We start from the raw sequence: 20,635 nt of genomic DNA, 5'->3' as shown, positions 1-20,635 counted from the left end.
AAGATCCAGGGGCCGCATGTATAACGCCGTGCGTAGAACTCGCACTATAACATGGCGTCAGCACAAAAGCCGAAATGTGCTTACGCACAGAAAAATCCAGATGCAGGAATCTGTGCGTACTCCAACGTCCACGTTTTCCGCTACATAAATCCCGATCAGCGTGAAAAGTAACGCTCGTGCACGTGCTTTATGTAACACCCCAATTCCTCCCAGAATTACACCTCTTTGAATATGCAAATCAATATAAATCACCCTTAATCTCAGCCTTCTGTGAAAAGACAATGGGAAAAGCACGGGGGGAAATATAAGAATTTCAGCGAATAGCAAGTGGAGGCAAAGGGAAAACATACTATTTGTTCAAATAAACCGTGGTATAATCAACAAAAGGAAGTTGATCGAGTGACATAGTGTGTTGGAGAAACTTAAAAGATCACGTTCACAAAATCGCACAGTGCCGGAAATAAAAAAGAAGTCACATATCAAAGTCGCCGTGAAAAGTCAAGTTGTAGCCCACTGTCTGAGTGTCATATGAAAGCTTATTAGGGTACAGAGAAAAAAAGGCACACAGTGGGGAAAAAGCACGAAATGTCAACTTCAATCTCGACATTTCCACTTTAATCACGTAGTTTATTTTGTCATTAAAGTAGAACATCATAAACTTCATTTTAAAATAGTTTAATTAACCAGTTTCTCAAATCACATCGTAATTAAAGTAGCACGTTAAATGCTTTGTTTTGTATTTGATCTTCTATGTGCTCTATGTGTGTGAATCACTACTTGCTTCTTAAACCGGCTCTCTTCCTCCAACTGGACACAGAATCCATTACATTCATGATATTACAGCTCTCTGAATAACTAAAATACTGAGATGTATACGTGATATCATTTTTATGATGATAGGAGTTAAAGCACGTTATTAAACATGGGTTTCACTTCGATGAAATAATTTATTGCAGCAGTACTCAGGGGCGGCTCTAAGCTTGTGGTGGCACTGGGCAGAGGAAGAATCTTCGCCCGCCCGTCAGTAAGGTAGCTTATACATGGTGGATGCCCTCGTCCGTTGCAGACACTGCATAGCCGCCTTGTGCTCATGACACAAGCATTTAACTTTTGTCGAAATTTGTTGCTGCGTTTTAGCTGTGTTGTTATTTTCTCTTTCTTTTTTATATTCAATATATATTGGCGTAGCCGTCACTGCAGTCAGTGCTTTTCTTTCCCAAGTAACCGATCGCCACACAATCAGCTCTGTAATAGAAGTTAAGCGATTCTTAAAGAACATTGAAATATCTTCGTAGTACATGTTTAATTATTCTATCCTTCACGACACTCCCAGTGAAGAATATAGATTATTTAAATGAAGTTAAAGTTTTATCTGTATAATTTAATAAACATATTTTGCTGCATTTCACCTTAAAAATGATATCGTCATCATATGTAAATACTCGCTTTATAAAGTGGCTCAGGTTGTGAGATATTATAACTGTAGTGCAAGTTTACAGTGAGGTGATTGTACTTATAAGTACAAACAGTTCTACAAGGTGCAATTGATTGAGTGCGTTTAAAGTTCTTGGGATAAAACTGTTTCTGAACCGCGAGGTCCGTACAGGAAAGACTTTAAAACGTTTTGCAGTGGCTGAGACAGCGTGTCCTTGAAGCTGTATACCGATAACTCTCTTTCTAATCAGCTGCTGCTGTGATTCACACTCAGATACAGTGATATAAATACTCCGAGTGGTGCAGTGAGAGTAATATGGAAAAAGATGATCCGCTATGGCAATTCCTAATGGGAGGAGCTGAAAGAAGAAGAAGAGTAAAGAAGAAGAAGAAGAAGTGAGAGTAACAACGTTAAAGCAGTTATGGTATTTGGAATACTATGGCTGTTCCCTGGACCATTATATTGTTACAAGTTAATTACAATCAGATGCGTTACACTAATAAACAATATGCAGTTAGTTTCAGTGTATTTATAAAGCCGCGTCAGGAAAATAAGGTGTAACCACACAGGAACAGTACCATTGCTTTGACGCTGGGTGCCGCCAGTCTGCAAAACCGAGCAGAAAACTTGCGTACGACAAGGTATGAGGTACAGTGGAAAAGTGCGTGGCTTTACACCAAGTGTAGGTTTTATACATCGCGATTTGAACGTGGAAAAGTTCTTACGCAACATTTCTGTGCGTACGCACCATTTAATAACCACTTGGGCAAATCCATCAGAAGTGTGTCTGTTTGCAAAGAGAGTGTTAACCTTGTTGAGAGGTTTACTTACCTTGGCAGTGACATTCATGTCTCTGGTGACTCTTCCTGTGAAGTCTGTAGACGGATTAGGAGAGTATGGGGGGTCATGAGGTCGCTGGAAATGGGTGTGTGGTACTCCCGATATCTATGCAAAAGGACGAAGGACCAAGTCTTTATGGTCCTGGTGCTTCCTGTCTTGCTATATGGTTGCGAGACGTGGAAGCTATCTAGTGACCTGAGACGAAGACTAGACTCCTTTGGTACTGTGTCTCTCCGGAAAATCCTTGGGTACCGTTGGTTTGACTTTGTGTTGCTCAAGGAGTCCCGAATGAGGCACATTACCTGCATTGTGAGGGAGCGTCAGTTACGGCCATGTGGCGCGTTTCCCCGAGGGTGATCCGGCTCATAATATCCCCATGGACTGCACTGTGGAGTATCCTGAGGGGTCACGGGATCCCCTCGAGGTTGCTGGATATCATGGCTGGCCTGTACACTGGTACTGTGAGTGCTGTGCAGAGTGGAGGCAGGACCAGGCCAAGGGGTTGCCCACGTAACAATTGGCTTTGGCAGATAGAGGGTCATAGATAGAGGGTGGGACTGGACCGTGCATCTGCCTGGGGGGTTGCAAACCGTGATACCAAGTTGTTCTGCCATGTAGTGGGTGCGGCAACGCACTGTACCAGTGCATGCTCCCCAACTTGACTTGACTTGAATAAAAGTTGCCATTTTGCTTGACTTCTCACTACATTCAAAGTGGTTAACACGGTACAATGCCTGAGTATTTCAAACATCCAAAAAGACATGCTTCTCATCTTGATGGATGGTTTCAAACTGGCCTTAAATGAACATGAAGGTGTGTGTGCGTGGGTGCTGTAATAAACTGGCAATCAGTCCAAGGATGAACCTTGCATCAAATGTTGACTGAGTAGGCTTTCAAAATGGTTTTAATGTAATATTTTCTTCGATCTTGTCATGATCTGGAAAAAAACCCTTTAAACATGGGGGGTTACTGTTAACCTGCAACTTATATAACAGAAAGAGCAAACAAGAAATTGTTACAGAGTACAAAAGGCACAACATGAATTGCCTGAAAAAGTAGGCAATGAAAAGGCAAACAAGTCCCAAGACACAGAGGTCAAAAATACAGCAACGATTTAAAAATTCAGTAAATCAAAAAGCACAGCAATAATAAAAGAGAACTTACCAACACCTAGTGGATACAACATAATGTGAGGGACCGTGTGTTCACTCAGCCGTTATAAGGCCCAGGATGCAGTCCATCGATGGAGATGGATAGGTGGCCTGCCCTTTGTGGAACCATCCAAAATGTACAAAGAGAATGGTAGAACAAGCACTGGATGCACAGAAAGTAAAAAATACATAACACTAATAATAAATTCATAATAATACAAAATTTTAAAATAATTAACAATATTAACTTAAACAAAGGGATGGCACAGTGGTGCAGTGGTAGCACCGTCGTCTTGCAGCAAGGAGGCCAGAGTTTGTGTTCCTGGTCCTCTCTGTGTGGAGTTTACCTCCATGTTTTCCTCATGTCTGGGTGAGTTTTCTCTCACAGTCCAAAGACATGCAGATTAAATGTGTGGTTGATGTGTGTGTGTGTGTGTGTGTGTGTGTGTGTGTGTGTGCGTTCACCCTGTGATGGACTGTCGCCCTGTCCAGGGTTTGTTTCTACCTAAAGCCCTATGCAAGCTGGGATATGCCCCAGTACCCCACACCCTGCAACCCTGTTCAGGACTAAGCAGGTTAGACAATGATTGACTAACCGACTGACTTAGATAAACAAAGGAATCAAACATGAACAAAAAAAACATAAACGAGGAATCTGGATATAAGCCAGGGAGGAACCCTGGATGAAGCATGGTACCTGGAGTTAATTTTTGTGTGTACTCCAGAAAATGCACTGCTTGCTACAAATAAGCAGACTTTCTAAAAATGACACAATTAAACTTACTGGGGGAGAGCAAGTCATTAGGTATGACAAGTCCAAACTGAGGAGTGAACAGCTTTCTAGTGTGCCCCATTAGTCTCAGCATTTAAATTCAGGCCAAAACCCAATACTCTGGTCTTAAACACTGTAGTCTAATTGTAGCAGCTAATCAAGGCCTTCATTCAGCCAATCTGCTTATTACTATGGTGGTGTGTACTTTTCTCCTCAATAAATGTCCATCCATCCATCCATCCATCCATTATCCGTCCCACTATATCCTAACTACAGGGTCACGGAGGACTGCTGGAGCCAATCCCAGCCACTGCAGGGCACAAGGCAGGACACAAACCCCGGGCAGGGCGCCAGCCCATTGCAGGGTGCACAAACACACACACCAAGCACACAATAGGGACAATTTAGAATCACCAATGCACCTAACCTGCATGTCTTTGGACTGTGGGAGAAAACCGCAGCACCCGAAGGAAACCCAAAAGACACAGGGAGAACATGCAAACTGCATGCAGGGAGGACCTGGGAAGCAAACCCGGGTCTAACTGCCAGGCAGCAGTGCTACCCACTGCGCCACTGTGCGACACCTCAATAAATGCATGTGCAGTAATTCTGAGACTCAACGTTCCTGTTTCATTGATCCAGGATACTGGGTCTGACTTTACTGTCAGGTTTTGAATGTTCTCCCTGTGCTTGTAAGCATTTTTATCCACATTCTCAAAGATGTGAAAGTTCAGTGTGATAGAGACAGTTTATAAAAGTACTGTCAAAAGATGGAGCCGGTTTTATATATGTGTCTGTTGCTAAATTGAAAGAGGGCATTTTTGCCAGACCTGATATTAGAAAACTGGTTTTCTGGTGCAGAATTTGATGGTGTAAAGAACATTCTGTAACAAGAAGCTTAGTTATCATTCCAAGAACTAATTTCTAAGATTTTATGTAACAAAAAAAAAAAAAAAAAAACTCCAAATTATAAAACAAAATTGTGAAAAAAGTATTTGTCATGTTTAATAGACATTAGTTCAATTTTTGGATTTGCATTTGGAATTATTCCCTGAGAATCTTGAGTGGTGAGTGAAGAGAAGTGTGAAAGATGAAAACAGGATATCAAGGACATGGAAAGAAGGTGCCAGGGACATTGGGATGTCAGTATGATGGTGCACTGCTGATGGTTGTTTCATTGGGACATGCCAGAAAAAGTGGACAAATGATGGCCCAACAAACGACAAAATTAAAAAGGGATAAAAACTACAGAAGTTCTACATTAGTCAATGAACATGAATGGTTTTCCTTGCAAACATCATACCATTTTCTAAGCCAACTCAATCCTGAGAAAAGCCATGGGGGACTGTAGCCTATTCCAGAAAGCATAGGGTGCCAGTCCACTACAGAGTGAACACATTCACTCATACACACACACTCAGGCCAAATTAGTGTCACCAATCCATCTTACCTGCATGTCTACGGACTGGGGGACACACAGACATGGGGATAGCATGCGAACTCCACCCGGGAAAGCCTGAGGTGCGAACCTTGGCTTCCTCAGTGTGAAGCAGCAGCACTAGCATTGTGCCACTGTGCCACCTCTTCTTTACATATGTGTTTCAAACATTAGACGAATTTAATATTTTCATGGTAAATTGATTTAGAACAGTATTGCAAGCATGAATAAATTGTGCAATTTGTTAAATTTTAAATGCATTTCTTTTCAATTTAGTGATTAATTGTGACGCGATGGAAATATTCAAATTATAATTTTATTGTGTTCATGAATGGAAATAAAACTACTCACAATTATATTGATTATTATTATTAATAATAATAATACAAGTTATGTATATAGCGCCTTTCCCATGCTCAATGTGCTAATTTGTGTCATTTTGCAGAGGCGTGTAATTATTTTAATATGTACAGCACACTTACATATTTCCGTTATTTCAAGATTTTTTTTAATTGTTTTCAGTATTTATTGAGTTTAACATCCATCCATACGTTAAATTCACTTTAGTCAAAGATCGGGAGAGTTGGAGTGGAGCCAGTGTTCTGACATTTCAGCATACCTATTAGAATGGCATACTGTGGGCTAATGCACATGCGCAGAACTTTAACACGCTATTTGCGCATACGCTAAACTTTGTTTTGCTCTTGTCTATCATTTCAGGATACCACCGACTAAAGGTAAGTAACTACGCATTATAAGTACCATTTTTACTGTCCATTTGTTATATAGCTACAGGTTGAGAGCAGTTCTAGATAATATCTTAAAACATGGAGATGACATTATGCATATTCATATATCTGCTTTATTAATGTGTTGTTTTTCTTACTTTCAAGGTACAGTGTGACTTCAGCTTGAGGTGGACCCACATGGAGTGTAACTCTGCAACACAGTTCACATTTGACATTTTTTGTTGTAAAAAGTGCAAGATAAATATTTCATTAATTTAATTAATTTGTAATTTGTATTTGATGTTTTTACTTGTACATATTGTACCATACTTCCCATTTGAAATTTACATTTATTAAAACTTGGATTTTTTTGTTCATAACTAAGTTTTTTTATATTTTGTTATAGTTTTTGAAAATATACTGACTGACAGTATCTAACACTGCTGTTAGGTAGTTCTACATAAAATATAAATTTACCTAAGACAAATTTGGGCTGTAGGAGTAAATGTAGGAACATCATACCACTTATAACAGGACAGGTATGCTATTCTGACAGTATAAATGTAGCCATCAACACAGCATACCGCTTATAAAACAACAGGTAGGTATGTTATTCTGATAAGGTATTTTGAACTGATAGATGTAGCTATCAGTTTGCACAACCGGTATGCTATTCTGACAAAGTATTCCGAAATGTCAGAACACCGGGACAGCACAAGAGCCAACTCTGGTCGGGCCGCCGGACTCGCGCAGCACACACGGACTCAAAAACTGCGCCGCACCAAGAGAGCCGAGTCCTGCAATACAACTTTTAAGAAGAAGGAAAAGTAAAAGGCTACCTATGGAGGGATTTTTAGGGACAAAATGAAATAAATAAAAAATAAATAAATAAATAAATGCGTAAATAAATAAAAGTACTGTGAAATGTGAGCATAAATAACTAAATGTGTCATGAAATGAGTGCCTAAATAAATAAATGTCATGAAATGAGAGCATAAATAAATACATGTGTCACGAAATATGTTTTTGTTGCTTATTTATTTATTTCATTTTGTTCGTAACATTCCTGCAAACCGTCATGAAATACGACTTGAAATAAAACTGTCACTTTCACTCGTCAAAGTTGTAGAGGAAAGCCAAGCAAAATGAGACCTTTTATTGGCTAACTAAAAAGATTACAACATGCAAGCTTTCGAGGCAACTCTTTTTTAGTTAGCCAATAAAAGGTGTCTTTGGCCTCTATGTTGACATGAATGTAAATATGCTCTCATTTATAGACTTTGTATAAATATATGTAAATGACTTTTTGGTGGTGACCAAAGGGTGGCAGTCGTGAGCCAAGATTGTTAATAAAGATTGTTTTTGTATGCCTGAGACTGAACGCTTCCCGTGTGTGTTTCATTCCTCCAGAATTATATATATATATATTCGGTCTAGTATTATTACTTTACACGCCAGAACTGCTCTGGCATTAGTTTCTGCTAACACTCTACATTCATAATGGTTAACACGGTACAACACTCTAGTACTACTCATCAAAGTTGAGAGGGTGGGCTCTAACACGCCCTCTAGTTACTGATTGGTGAATCGCTAGCACAAGAATTAATTGGAATAATGCTTACTACTGCCGATGAAATGGATTCTGCCGAAGATATTACGTATTTCAGAGAGAGAATTGAAGATTTATCGGAAGAAATTACAATGTTGGCGGCCCTTTTAGACTCTGATATAGATTAAACTATTTTTGAAATTAGCAAAGAACAGGTGAAACGGACTCTACTACACTCCAGTTCAGGTGACGCAGTTCCCTGCTCTGGACGTCCATCCTTTGACATTCCAGCTGAGTCAATAGAACACCTTCTGTTATGCGGTTTAAAAGTACGACAGATTGCAGATCTATATGGTGTATCGGAGAAGACGATCACAAGGCGAATGAGCCAGTTTGATATACGGTAAGCTGCAACGGCTGTATTAGTTTAGGTACTTTGACATGGAATGCCCAAAGCAGCGCCAACTAATATTTTGAACTGAGTATTTGACCCTTGTTCTCGCAGCTACTTCGTTGCAGCTTACCGTATATCAAACTGGCAGTCGAGTCCCTTCCACCGGTTCTTCGATAATTTCAAAAATAGTTTAATCTATATCGGAGTCTAAAAGGGCCGCCAACATTGTAATTTCTTCCGATAAATCGTCAATTCTCTCTCTGCAATACGTAATATCTTTGGCAGAATATATTTCATTGGCAGTAGTAAGCATTTTTCTAATTAACTCCTGTGCTGTCGATTCACCAATCAGTAACTAGAGGGCGTGTTAGAGCCCACCCTCTCAACTTTGACGAGTGAAAGTGACAGTTTTATTTCAAGTCGTATTTCATGACGGTTTGGAGGAATGTTACGGACAAAATGAAATAAATAAGCAACAAAAACATATTTCGTGACACATTTATTTATGCTCTCATTTCATGACACATTTATTTATTTATGCTCACATTTCACAGTACTTTTATTTATTTACGCATTTATTTATTTAATTTTGTCCGAAATATTCCTCCATAGCCACCACCCTTGTTCCAAGTCCGTAAAATTTTGTAGTCTGGGTTTAACGTGTCTAAAATGAACACGTTGCATAATTTATTATTAAAACCATATATAATTCGTCATATTATGCATATGATTGTTTAAGGGTCTGTTCTAATGTGGCCATGAAAAAGAAAGCATGGGGGAAACTGTTGTGTACCGAGTGACAATTTCAAAGTGAGTGAATACTGACGGAAAAGTTTCTGCAGCCAGACTTCCGTGTTATCCTCGGCGCCGACATGTTTTGTTGTTTTCCATCTTAATAAATGGTGATTTTCAACTGCGGCTCTAGGTAAGCCCCACAGATTTCTGCCGGTCCCTTCAATGAACTGCTGTTTTGTTGCTGTGCACTTCTTGGTGGCTATACCTCGGAGGTACGGTTTGACAGTTTCGCCATTTCCGTATTTATACCTATCAGGTATAGAGCAGTCGAAATCGTAGCGCGAGTTTACCTGCAAACGGGCATTCAGACTGGTTTTTAACCATTCTAGATCGACAAATGTGTTATTTAAGTATATATGGAAGTTTTGAAGTAATATCCGTCCACCTTTAACAACTTGCACGATCGATCAGGGTCATGGGCGCCGGCAGGGTGCAAGTTGGTGCACGTGCACCCCTAGCTTTTGAAAAAGGAAATGGAGAAAAAAAAAATCTTTCAATAATAAGGAAAAACGCGAAAAAATAGTTTTTATTTTAAATTTTTAAATTACAATTAGACGTTTACATTTTACAACTATACATAAACAATCATTCACTTTGTTTCTAAAAGAGCATCTCAAGCCTTCTTTTTTGTTGTCCAAACTTGTCTACAACTTTGTCGATAAATTTTGGACAATTATTTATTCTTTTTTTGTGTACACTAAGCATACATAATCCACTTAATCTATCGTCACTCATTGTAGATCGGTTCCAAGTTTTGACGCGCCGTAATGTGCTAAAAGATCTTTCAATACTGCAGGTTGTTGCAGTGTCATGCCAATCTTGAGTGCCTCGGAAACAGCCGGATAAAACTTCGTAGCCTCTTCAATTAAACTCATGCAATCGGTAATTTCGTTTGCAATGTTTTTATTTTTCCACATCTCATACCATGTGGTAGCATCAGATATAAAGTTTGGAAGAATATCACCATACAGACTGTTAATGTCTTCCAGAACTATTAAAAACGATGATTTATCCAATTTACTCATTTCTTTTGGGTGAAGTTGTAAAAGTGAAAATGCTTTCTCTTGTGTAAAAGAATACCGAATTTGTAGAGAAGATATTATAGAATCCAAATAAGGGATGAAAATGGACCTCCTAAAATATTCTTCTGCGTTTTCAGAAAGTAAATTCGATCTGTGAACTTGCCTTTTATTTAACCGTGGCTGTTTTAATTCAATGTCTAATTCTTCACAAATCGATTGTGCTTTTTTGAAAATCAATGAAAACTCTTCAGAAACATTGTCTCGATGGGATTGCAGCACATCTATTAATTGAATTATATGAGCAGTCAGGGTTCGTACCCTTCCAAGCTTTGCCAAACATACAGACTCGGTTTTAGAGGAGCCCTTAGTATAACGCGAATGTCTTTAGCATGTGGGAGATCAAATATCGATCAAGCGGGACGAGTCTGTTGCTTCTTTTAAAAAACAACCGAAAACATTTATTTTTAAACAATGTTTTAATCAGTGTTGAATAGTTCCAGTTTTGTTTAATTTTATTGTTTTTTATGTTTTGTTTTAACTGTTGTATTTGTACTGTATTTGCTGTTCAGCGCTCTGTGACCTTTTGTCTGTGAAGGGCGCTATATAAATAAACTACTACTACTTCTTGTAATAACATTTAAATAAAGTGCTTTTCAAGTTCATTCCTGGAGCACCTCCTGTGGCTGTAATTTATTTGTTACAAACAGCTTTACTTCTAATTGACTGTTTTGTCTTTCTATTCTTCTACTACTTTGCATTAAAAAAGGTAGTCATGTGAGATTGACATTTGTGAGAAATCTAGAAATATCCATATTCTTTCCTTAGCTTTAAATGCATAACTGTATTTTGTCATTTTCCTGCTAATGTACAATTTTCTATGGAATTTTGTTCCTTAATTGCATCCAGCCAATGACAACTAAAGAAGAGTGGAGATGACACCAGGGTAACACTTTAGATTAGATACTGTAAAATCAAATTTCTGACTCTTATCCTATTACATAACAAGCCCTTAACAAATAACAAGCCCTTAACAAATTCTTCTTTTGATAAATAAACTGTTTTTTCATATGTGCAATGTGGCCTGCTAATGTAACTTCACTCTGGAATGATTAGAAGTTGCTCAAGTGAGACAGATTACTTTTGGTGTTGCATACTTCAGTGTAAGACCTGTGAATCCTCCATATTGACAAATAATTTTACCAGCAAATCAAAGACTCCTAATGTGCCACATTGCATTGGGATGAATGACCACTTTACTGATTAATTTCAGGTGTTATTAACACCAAAAGAAGCCTTTGTTAAGGTCTTGTTACAGTACAATAGATGATTACTAGATAAATTTCTGGAGTACCTGAACTGAAGTGTTAGTGACTGCAGGATAAACAAATGTTAAAAGAGTGCAGCTACTTCACTGTCATACTGTAGCTACGGAGGTGCTCGTTAGTCAAGCACTTCACTGTTCATTTGGCATTTATTACCTTCCATTGCTCTAAATTCCTTTATGTGCTTTGTGTAACCTTGTCATCAGTCAGAATAGTTACCATGCATCTGTTCATGTGGTTATCAAGGGTAGGGTCACGGGGTAGCTGGAGCCCATCCTAGTAATTGTTAGTTTTGGGATAGGAATACCACTTGGACAGGTCGCCTGTCCATCACAGGGCAAACCCACACGCACACACACACACACACAAACATTAGCTTCAATTTATCAACTCCAGTCCACCTAATCTGCCTGTCTTTGGCTGTGTGAGGAGACCCAGGCGGACATGGGGAGAACATGCAAACTCCATACAGAGAGCACCCTGTACAGAAATTGTGGTCTACTTATGTCGAGGCAGCAGGACAGCTACCATGCAGTTTACTTATTTATTTTCATAAGAAGATCTTTTTCATGACACATTCCTGACTTGAAGACCAGCAAACATGAAAATGAATCTTAATAATCAGTGTAAGATTTCAAGAAAGACAGTTAATCTGCTAATCCCACAAATTTCTTGACATGTAGAAGCAAATGTATACTTTGTATACTTATTTGAAGTATATTTTGATTCATTTATATAAACATATCCATCCTTTACATTAAAACCATAACTACCTAATTTGGTTATTTCTATTGCAGCCACTGTCTAACATATGTAATTATTATGCACTTATATTTAAATAAACATAATCAAAATCGATGTCATGTTTTTCTGGGGGCATTCCTGGTAGAACTGAAAACAAAGCAGGAATCAACCCTGAAGCACAGGCCACATTTATTTACCTGAGGTCAATTTAAAATCAGAAATGAACTTGATGTGCATTGCTTGTGCAATACCTTCTAATGCAAAAACATCACTCTGCCATTTCTAGATAGAGCATTAGTTCATGGAGAATACAATTTAATGCTGAATTCTGTAAAAATAAAGAAACTAACATCACTGCACCATAAAATGCAACTTACTTAACTCTTTCAAGGCGGATGTTGACTTTTGTAGAAATTGAGGGGTAGATGATGGCAGTCGGCTGTAAACTATGACAAAACCCGCCCTTACTTTTTAGTTTGACTGTCTTTGCTTGGAGGAAGGTTTTGTAGCTTTGTTGATTTGACCACAATTCCCTGCGCGTGCATGAGTAGCGAAGAGCAGACAGCCTCTAAAATGGATATCGAAAACGAAAGTGAGGTACCAGCATCAGCCTATTGGTCCCCAGCTGATTGTGGTGCTGAACACATTCTTGTAGATGATACACTTCCAGCAGCGTTCGCCTAGGCGGACCACCACTTACAATGACAAGAGGTACAAACCATATTGTGTCAAATACCTGCTGTGCGAAGACAGCGAGGTAGCAAGCCCACCGTGCATTCCTGCTGGCCTTCAAGCCACCCCCGCACAGCCACTGCCACCAGAGATGCCGAACAGGCGCCAACAGCAGCCACAGCACGTAGCAACAGATGTTTTATGTTGATTTATATGTGAAACCTGTGCATCGTGTGCTTTTCAGAAAACTGAGTTTTTTGGAAATATTTTCAGCCCTCAAAGAGTTAATATAATTTTTAATTCAAATAAAGAAATCCATTTTAAATTTAATACATTTACCTGCTCTCAATATTACCACTATATATTACTCATTAAGTTTTAATCTAACTCTTTGGTCAGTAGTATTATTACATAGTTCATATGTTATTATTTTTAGCAATATTTTACATTAATGCATAAGTACCACCGTTGGCTGGACACAGTATGCTAAGAGTGTTCATAATATTAGAATATTGGAATATTATTATATTCTTGTATTCTAGCTGTACTTTTTTAACTCATTAGGAAGTCGTAACTTTACTATTGCATGTCTGCTAGCTTTTCATTATTACGGGGGGTCCGATTGAGACTGCTTGTTTCTGCCTTAGAGGACCCAGATCTAAAATGTTGGATCCTCATTTCCAAAGGTCAGATGGGCCAACGGGATAACTATTCTTATTTGCTTCTTTATTTGGATGGCGAAAATCCCATCACCACCTCCTCACGGTGCCAGCTATAAACAAGGACCCATGGGGATTTGGCCAGTGGTGAGTGGCACGTTGATTGGAGTGTTATTTTGTCACATCGATTGATTTGACTGGTTGCACTGTTGGGTATATGAAATATTTCAACAGGTAAATGCAAGCAGTACAAAATATTATTTTACAAACAAAACACAAACCCTTCAACTAAAAAGGATAAAAACATATGTTATTAAGAAATATAATTAGTAAAAAATAGACCAGGTGCCTGTGATTATTTAGTAAACTTTATTAGGTGGAATGTTAATCTGAGTGATAGCACAAACAGCGTAGTCTTACTTTCCAAGGAAGCTGGGACTAAAAGACTAGTCAAAGCAGAAGGAGGAGGAGGCTGGGAGCATGCGCTGATTACGTGTTGCCGATCCACCACACAGATTGAAATCCAAGTGCAGCCGTGCAGCGGGTGACACCTCAACACCACACCACAGTGTGTGGTTTTTTTTACATTGTCTGGAATGTCAATCCTGCCACCAACCCCCAGTTTTCCCTGCAAGTTGGAGGACCTGCTTGCAGATTAACCTCATACCCAGTATGGAGAAATTGCAGGTTAGGGGCCTTGCTCATGGGCCCAATGCAGGGTAGAAAAGCTAACAGTATAGGAGTGAATTGACTTTACTGTGTGGGCACCAACTTAAACTGAGAAGAATCCTTTAGAAGAAACATAGAGAACAGTGCTGTATTGTAGATTGTTGACATATCAAGCTTATTAATTAATGCTACTTGATTTATTCTGTTGTAGAAATGGAAGAAGAGAAAGCTGACCTTAAGCGATTATTGGAAAATCTGACATCAGATGATTTGAAGCGTTTTGTATTTAACCTGGAGTCAGCAGCGAAGAAATATAAATGTAATAAAATCCCATTAGGCCTACTGGAGAATGCTCAAAATGAAGCTTGGGAGATTGCCAGACTCATGATTGGTCATTATGGGGGACAAGCTAAAGATATGACTGTGGATATCTTCAACCAAATTGGTAGGAAGGATCTCATACCCTTTGAAGGTAAGCATCAATTCTAGGGGAAAGGTGGAGTACAAGTGAGAGATATTGTAGCCATTACTAGCATCTTCAGGAACAAAATAAGAGCCATCCATGAAATAAATGCCATTAAAGAGTAAACTCAGTCTAACTCAGTCTTCTTAACCTAAAATTCATATCTTTGGAATGTGTAAGAAACCAGGATTAAGAATCACATCCACACAGGGTATTTGGGTCAGAAGTTACAGTATATCAAAATCCTTAGAGCTGTGAGATAATGCCATCCTTCTACCTGGTTTGTAGGTTAGCATAATACAATTTCATAAAAATGCAAGTCAAATTATGTGACACATACTATTTATCAAGTTAGCAAATATATGCATGAATTCATGAAGTCATCAGATGCTTTAGGAGGCTTAGGTAATTGATTTGAAAGCTGGAATATTATACATTTTTAGGTACTTCACTGGAGAGTCATTTGTCAGATTTTTTAAAATTTATTATTTTTGTAACAAGAGTATGTGAAAGATGCCTGGACAAAGTCAGACACGACACCCTATGTTTTCAAACACACAGATTTAATCCTGCTTCTATCACTATGCAGTCCTTTGCACCTCACACAGTGCACAACCCACCAGCACTATTGCCCTCAGTCCTTTCCTTCTTTGTCCCTCTCTTCTTGTGTTTCTGCCACCCTCACTCCTCCACACACAAGCTCTGTCCTCTTCCACCCAACTCCGGCTCCTCTAATGGAGTCCAGCGGCACTTCCTGATGTGGTGGAAGTGCCACATGAGCCCCCAGAAGCTCTCCTTCCTACTGGCAGCACTTCAGAGTGTGGCGGATGTGCTGCAGTCCAGGGGCCTCATGTATAAACGGTGCGTAAGCACAGAAATGTTGCGTAAGAACTTTTCCACGTTCAAATCGCGATGTATAAAACCTACCCTTGGCGTAAAGCCACACACTTTTCCACGGTACCTCATACCTTGTCGTACGCAAGTTCTCCGTTCGGTTTTGCAGACTGGCGGCACCCAGCGTCAAAACAATGCTACTGTTCCTGTGTGGTTACTTCTTATTTTCCTGACGCGACTTTATAAATACAGTACACTGAAACTAACCGCATATTGTTTATTAGTGTAATGCATCTGATTGTAATTAACTTGTAACAATATAATGGTCCAGGGAATAGCCAAAGTATTCCAAATACCATAACTGCTTTAGCGTTGTTACTCTCACTGCACCTTCTTCTTCTTTCAGCTGCTCCCATTAGGAGTTGCCACAGCGGATCATCTTTTTCCATATTACTCTCACTGCAGCACTCGGAGTATTTATATCACTGTATCTGAGTGTGAATCACAGCAGCAGCTGATCGGAAAGAGAATTATCGGTATACAGCATCAGGCACACGCTGTCTCAGCCACGGCAAAACATTTTAAAGCCTTTCCTGTATGGACCTCGCGGTTCAGAAACCGTTTCATCCCAAGAACTATAAACACACTCAATCATTGCTCCTTGTAGAACTGTGTGTACTTATAAGTACAATCACCTCACTGTAAACTTGCACTACAGTTATAATATTGCACAACCTGAGTCACTTTATAAAGCGTATTTACATATGATGACAATATCATTTTTAAGATGAAATGCAGCAAAATATCTTTATTATATTATACAGGTAAAACTTTAACTTCATTTAAATAATCTATATTCTTCACTGGGAGTGACATGAAGGATAGAATAATTAAACATATATTACAAAGATAGTTCAATGTTCCTTAAACTTGTTAAAGAATCAGCGCTCTAAGTTTACAGAATGCTTAACATCTATTACAGAGCTGATTGTGTGACAATCGGTTACTTGGAGAAAGAAAAGCAAGAACTGCATGGGCGGCCACGCCAATATATATCTATACTAATAAAAGGCAAAGCCCTCACAAACTCACTCACTCACTCACTCACTCACTCACTCACTCACTCACTCACTCACTCATCACTAATTATCCAACTTGCCGTGTAGGTAGAAGGCTGAAATTTGGCAGGTACATTCCTTACAGCTTCCTTACAAAAGTTGGGCATGTTTCATTTCGAAATTCTGCGCATAATGGTCATAACTGGAAGCTATTTTTCTACATTTACTGTAATGGAGTTGAGCTTGAAAGCCGTGGGGGCGGAGTTTCGTGTGACATCATCACGCCTCCCACGTAATCACGCAGTACGTAGAAAACCAGGAAGAGCTCCAAAAACCGCTGATGAAAACATGCATTATACAATTAGAAGCGAGCGAGTGACATATACAACCATATTCAGTGGCTCACGTGAACTGACGCAGTGCGCAGTCAAAAAGTAACAGTTCCAAAGAGTGCTGAACAAAAACCGAATTACACAATTGAGAAGGCAGCAAAAAAATATGAAGCGTCTGATACATACAAGCATATTCATAAGTGCAGCTACTGCGGAAACAAAGCACATGGTGGAAAAAGTCAATGTACCAGTAAAGGAAGACAGTGTAAAAAAAACCCGTGCATGCAGTGTGTCAGGTCTCAGATAAAGAAGAAGACGAGCTGTTTATTGATGCAGTAAGAAACGAATCGATGAATGAAACCTGTTATCTTTACAACGATTGACAAACACGGAATGTAACTTGAACACAACACATCCTACAAATATGAACCTGATTGAAAGAAATAATGATAATCAAATCCTTGATGACAGCAACACTCATAACACTCTGTTACTGTATATTGACAATCATGTTACGTTATTTTTAAAATGTTCCCCCTTTCTTTTTCATAACTTCTTCAACACACTACTTCTCCGCTGCGAAGCGCGAGTATATATATATATGTATATATTTACCCCGATCTACATACGCTCAAATAGACAAACCACACGCCGTGGCGCAATAGAAGCGCTAGTAACACAATAAACTACAGATCCCATAATGCAGCGCTTCAGCTGCCTTGCCGAACACTTACGCGTTAAACAAGTCTAGCTTATGATGCTGCAAGTTATTGCGAAGCTAGCTCACACGATGCTGAAGAGAAAAGTTGATTCTGAAAATAGAGCCTTTAAAAACCGATGGGAGGCTGAGTATATGTTTACTGACATTGCCGGTAAACCCGTGTGTCTCATTTGTGGAGCTAATGTGGCTGTAATTACAGAATTTAATCTAAGACGGCACTATGAGACAAAACATCAGGATAACCTGAAAGACCTGAATGCAATGCAGAAGATACAGAAAGCAGAAGAGTTAAAGAAGAATCTGACACTTCAGCAGACGTTTTTACCCGTGCAAAATCACAAAGTGATTTCAAGTGAAGCTGCTTTTATGGGAGACACAAATGCACCAGTGCAACTTGCCCCACTTTCCCTGTTGCCAAGTAATGTTGAACCAAATCGGCACAACGGTGTTCCCAAATCGCACTTTGCTGATAAACTGAGCGCACTGCGCACTGAGTTCGCACGGCGCTTTGGTGACTTTGAAGAACAAAAAAAGAATTTTGTGTGTGTGTGTGTGTATATGTATATATGTAGATATGTATGTTTATATATGTGTGTATATGTAGATATATATATATATATACGTATATACCTGTATGTATGTATGTATGTTTTTATATGTATATGTACAGATATATGTATATATGTATGGATATCTATATATATATGTTTATATGTGTGTGTGTATATATATATATATATATATATATATATATATATATATATATATATATATATGACAGCAACACTCATCACTCACAACAGTGACAAAACAATTACATTGACAATCATGTTACGTTATTTTCAAAATGTTTCCTTTTCTTTTTCATTACATCTTTAACACACTATTTCTCCGCTGCGAAGCGCGGGTATTTTGCTAGTTGAATATAAAACAGAAAGAGAAAATAAAAACGCAGCGGCAAATTTCGACAAAAGTTAAATGCTTGTGTCATAAGCACGAGGCGGCTATGCAGTGTCCGCAACTGACCTGGCCATCCACCGTGCATAAGCTACCTCACGGACATTGGCAGGCGAAGGAGCCACCGATTCTTTTTCTGCCCAGTGCCACCACAAGCCTAGAGCCGCCCCTGAGTACTGCTGCAATAAATAATTTCATCAATGATCGTGCACAATCGCTGCGCTGTAAAACCCATGTTTAATAACGTGCTTTAACTCTTATCATTATGAAAATAATATCACGTATACATCTCAGTATTTTAGTTATTCAGAGAGCTGTAATATCACGAATGTAATGGATTCTGTGTACAGTCGGAGGAAGAGAGCCGGTTTAAGAAGCAAGTAGTGATTCACACACATAGAGCACATAGAAGATCAAATACAAAACAAAGCATTTAACGTGCTACTTTAATTACAATGTGATTTGAGAAACTGGTTAATTAAATGATTTTAAGATGACGTTTATGATGTTCTACTTTAATGACAAAATAAACTATGTGATTAAAGTGGAAATTTCGAGATTGAAGTTGACATTTCGTGCTTTTTTCCCCACTGTGTGCCTTTTTTTTCTCTGTACCCTAAAAAGCTTTCATATGACACTCAGACGGTAGGCTACGACTCGCCTTTTCACGGTGACTGATATCTGAGCTTTCAAGTTTCTCCAACACACTATGGCACTCGATCAACTTCCTTTTGTTGATTATACCACGGTTTAATTAAACAAATAGTATATTTTTCCTTTGCCTCCACTTGGTATTCGCTGAAATTGTTATATTTTCCCCCGTGCTTTTCCCATTGTCTTTTCACAGAAGGCTGAGCTTAAGGGCGATTTATATTGATTTGCATATTCAAATAGGCGTAATTCTGGGAGGATTTGGGGTGTTACATAATGCGCGTGCACGAGCGTTAGTTTTCACGCTGATCTGGATTTATGTAGCGGAAGAACGCATAAATTGGAGTACGCACAGATTCCTGCATCTGGATTTTTCTGTGCGTAAACACATTTCGGCTTTTGTGCTTACGCCATGTTATAGTGCAAATTCTACACACGGCGTTATACATGAGGCCCCAGGGCTCCACAATTCAGGCAACACCTCTGATCCCGTGGCCCCCATGCAGACCAGGGCAACTGCCCTCTCGTGGTCCAGGGGAGGTATTGTCCCTCTCCCGGTCCTTCCAAGTGTCCCAGCTGTGATGGAATGCAATTCCATGCGTTAATGGACTACATTAAATACATGCTTTTGACAGTATTGTACAATATCATATAGTCAAAAATGTAGCACAGATATAGGCATAAAATGTTTTTTTTTTCGATTTTGAATGCCTCTTTACTTTAGAAGGCTTGATTTCTTTGAGGACAGACACTTAGTTGCTTAAAAATCAAGTAATAACATGAGTAAGAATTATCAGAATATGAAGGATCTGATGTGATTTTATTTGGAGATATAGAGGTCCAAAGTTGCTCGATAGCACAAAATAATTTTCAGTAAGGCATAAATTGGCAAATAGGCCACTGTAGTCCAACTGTTAAAGACATCTAATATAAACAACAAACCCTGGTAATTTCATGCATCCAACAGTAACAGTTTAAAAGTTATGAGTTATGGAACATTGCCTTTTTTAGTAGCACTCATTTTTTTTATTAACATAAGGGCCTCACACCCTTTTTAAATCTCAGAAACCAATACAAATATAAGTCTAAAATTTTACACACTAGTTATTGGGTACAATGACAATATTTTCAGCAAGTATTAAACAAATCATAGATGGTTAGTGAGGAGGCTTCTGTTAATTCCACTTGGAGTGACCCTGCTGTCAACTGTTTTGAGGAGATATACAAGCAAGAATTTAATTCTACTGTATATATTATGCACTATGTACACATGGCAATGAACTTAACTTGAATTTCAAGTTGCTTTAGAATTCACAAAACAGTAATTTTAAGCCTAATTGTCTTGCTAATTATGAAGGGTATTGTATGCATTTTTAGTGCAGCATAGTGGGCCCACGGTTACTTTTGTTGGCACATGAATCCAGCACCC

The 20,635-nt window shown here is 38.8% G+C and overlaps 1 protein-coding gene across 3 annotated transcripts in view; it reads left to right on the top strand.

Moving 5' to 3' along the window:
- The first annotated feature begins 8,949 nt into the window (after window positions 1-8,949).
- The window catches only part of LOC120528075 (NACHT, LRR and PYD domains-containing protein 3-like), a 47,149-nt gene continuing 35,463 nt past the window's right edge, over window positions 8,950-20,635 (top strand). The window contains exons 1-2 of one of the 3 annotated variants that reach the window (XM_039752073.1): window positions 8,950-9,314; window positions 14,402-14,662. The gene's annotated coding sequence lies outside the window, so the exon portion shown is untranslated. The remainder of the gene's footprint in view (window positions 9,315-14,401; window positions 14,663-20,635) is intronic. The other 2 variants (XM_039752072.1, XM_039752071.1) reach the window with 2 other exon arrangements.

The sequence above is a fragment of the Polypterus senegalus genome, chromosome 4, assembly GCF_016835505.1.
Source record: "Polypterus senegalus isolate Bchr_013 chromosome 4, ASM1683550v1, whole genome shotgun sequence".
Classification (NCBI taxonomy): Eukaryota; Metazoa; Chordata; class Cladistia; order Polypteriformes; family Polypteridae; genus Polypterus; species Polypterus senegalus.
This window is presented reverse-complemented; position numbering and strand designations above follow the sequence as displayed.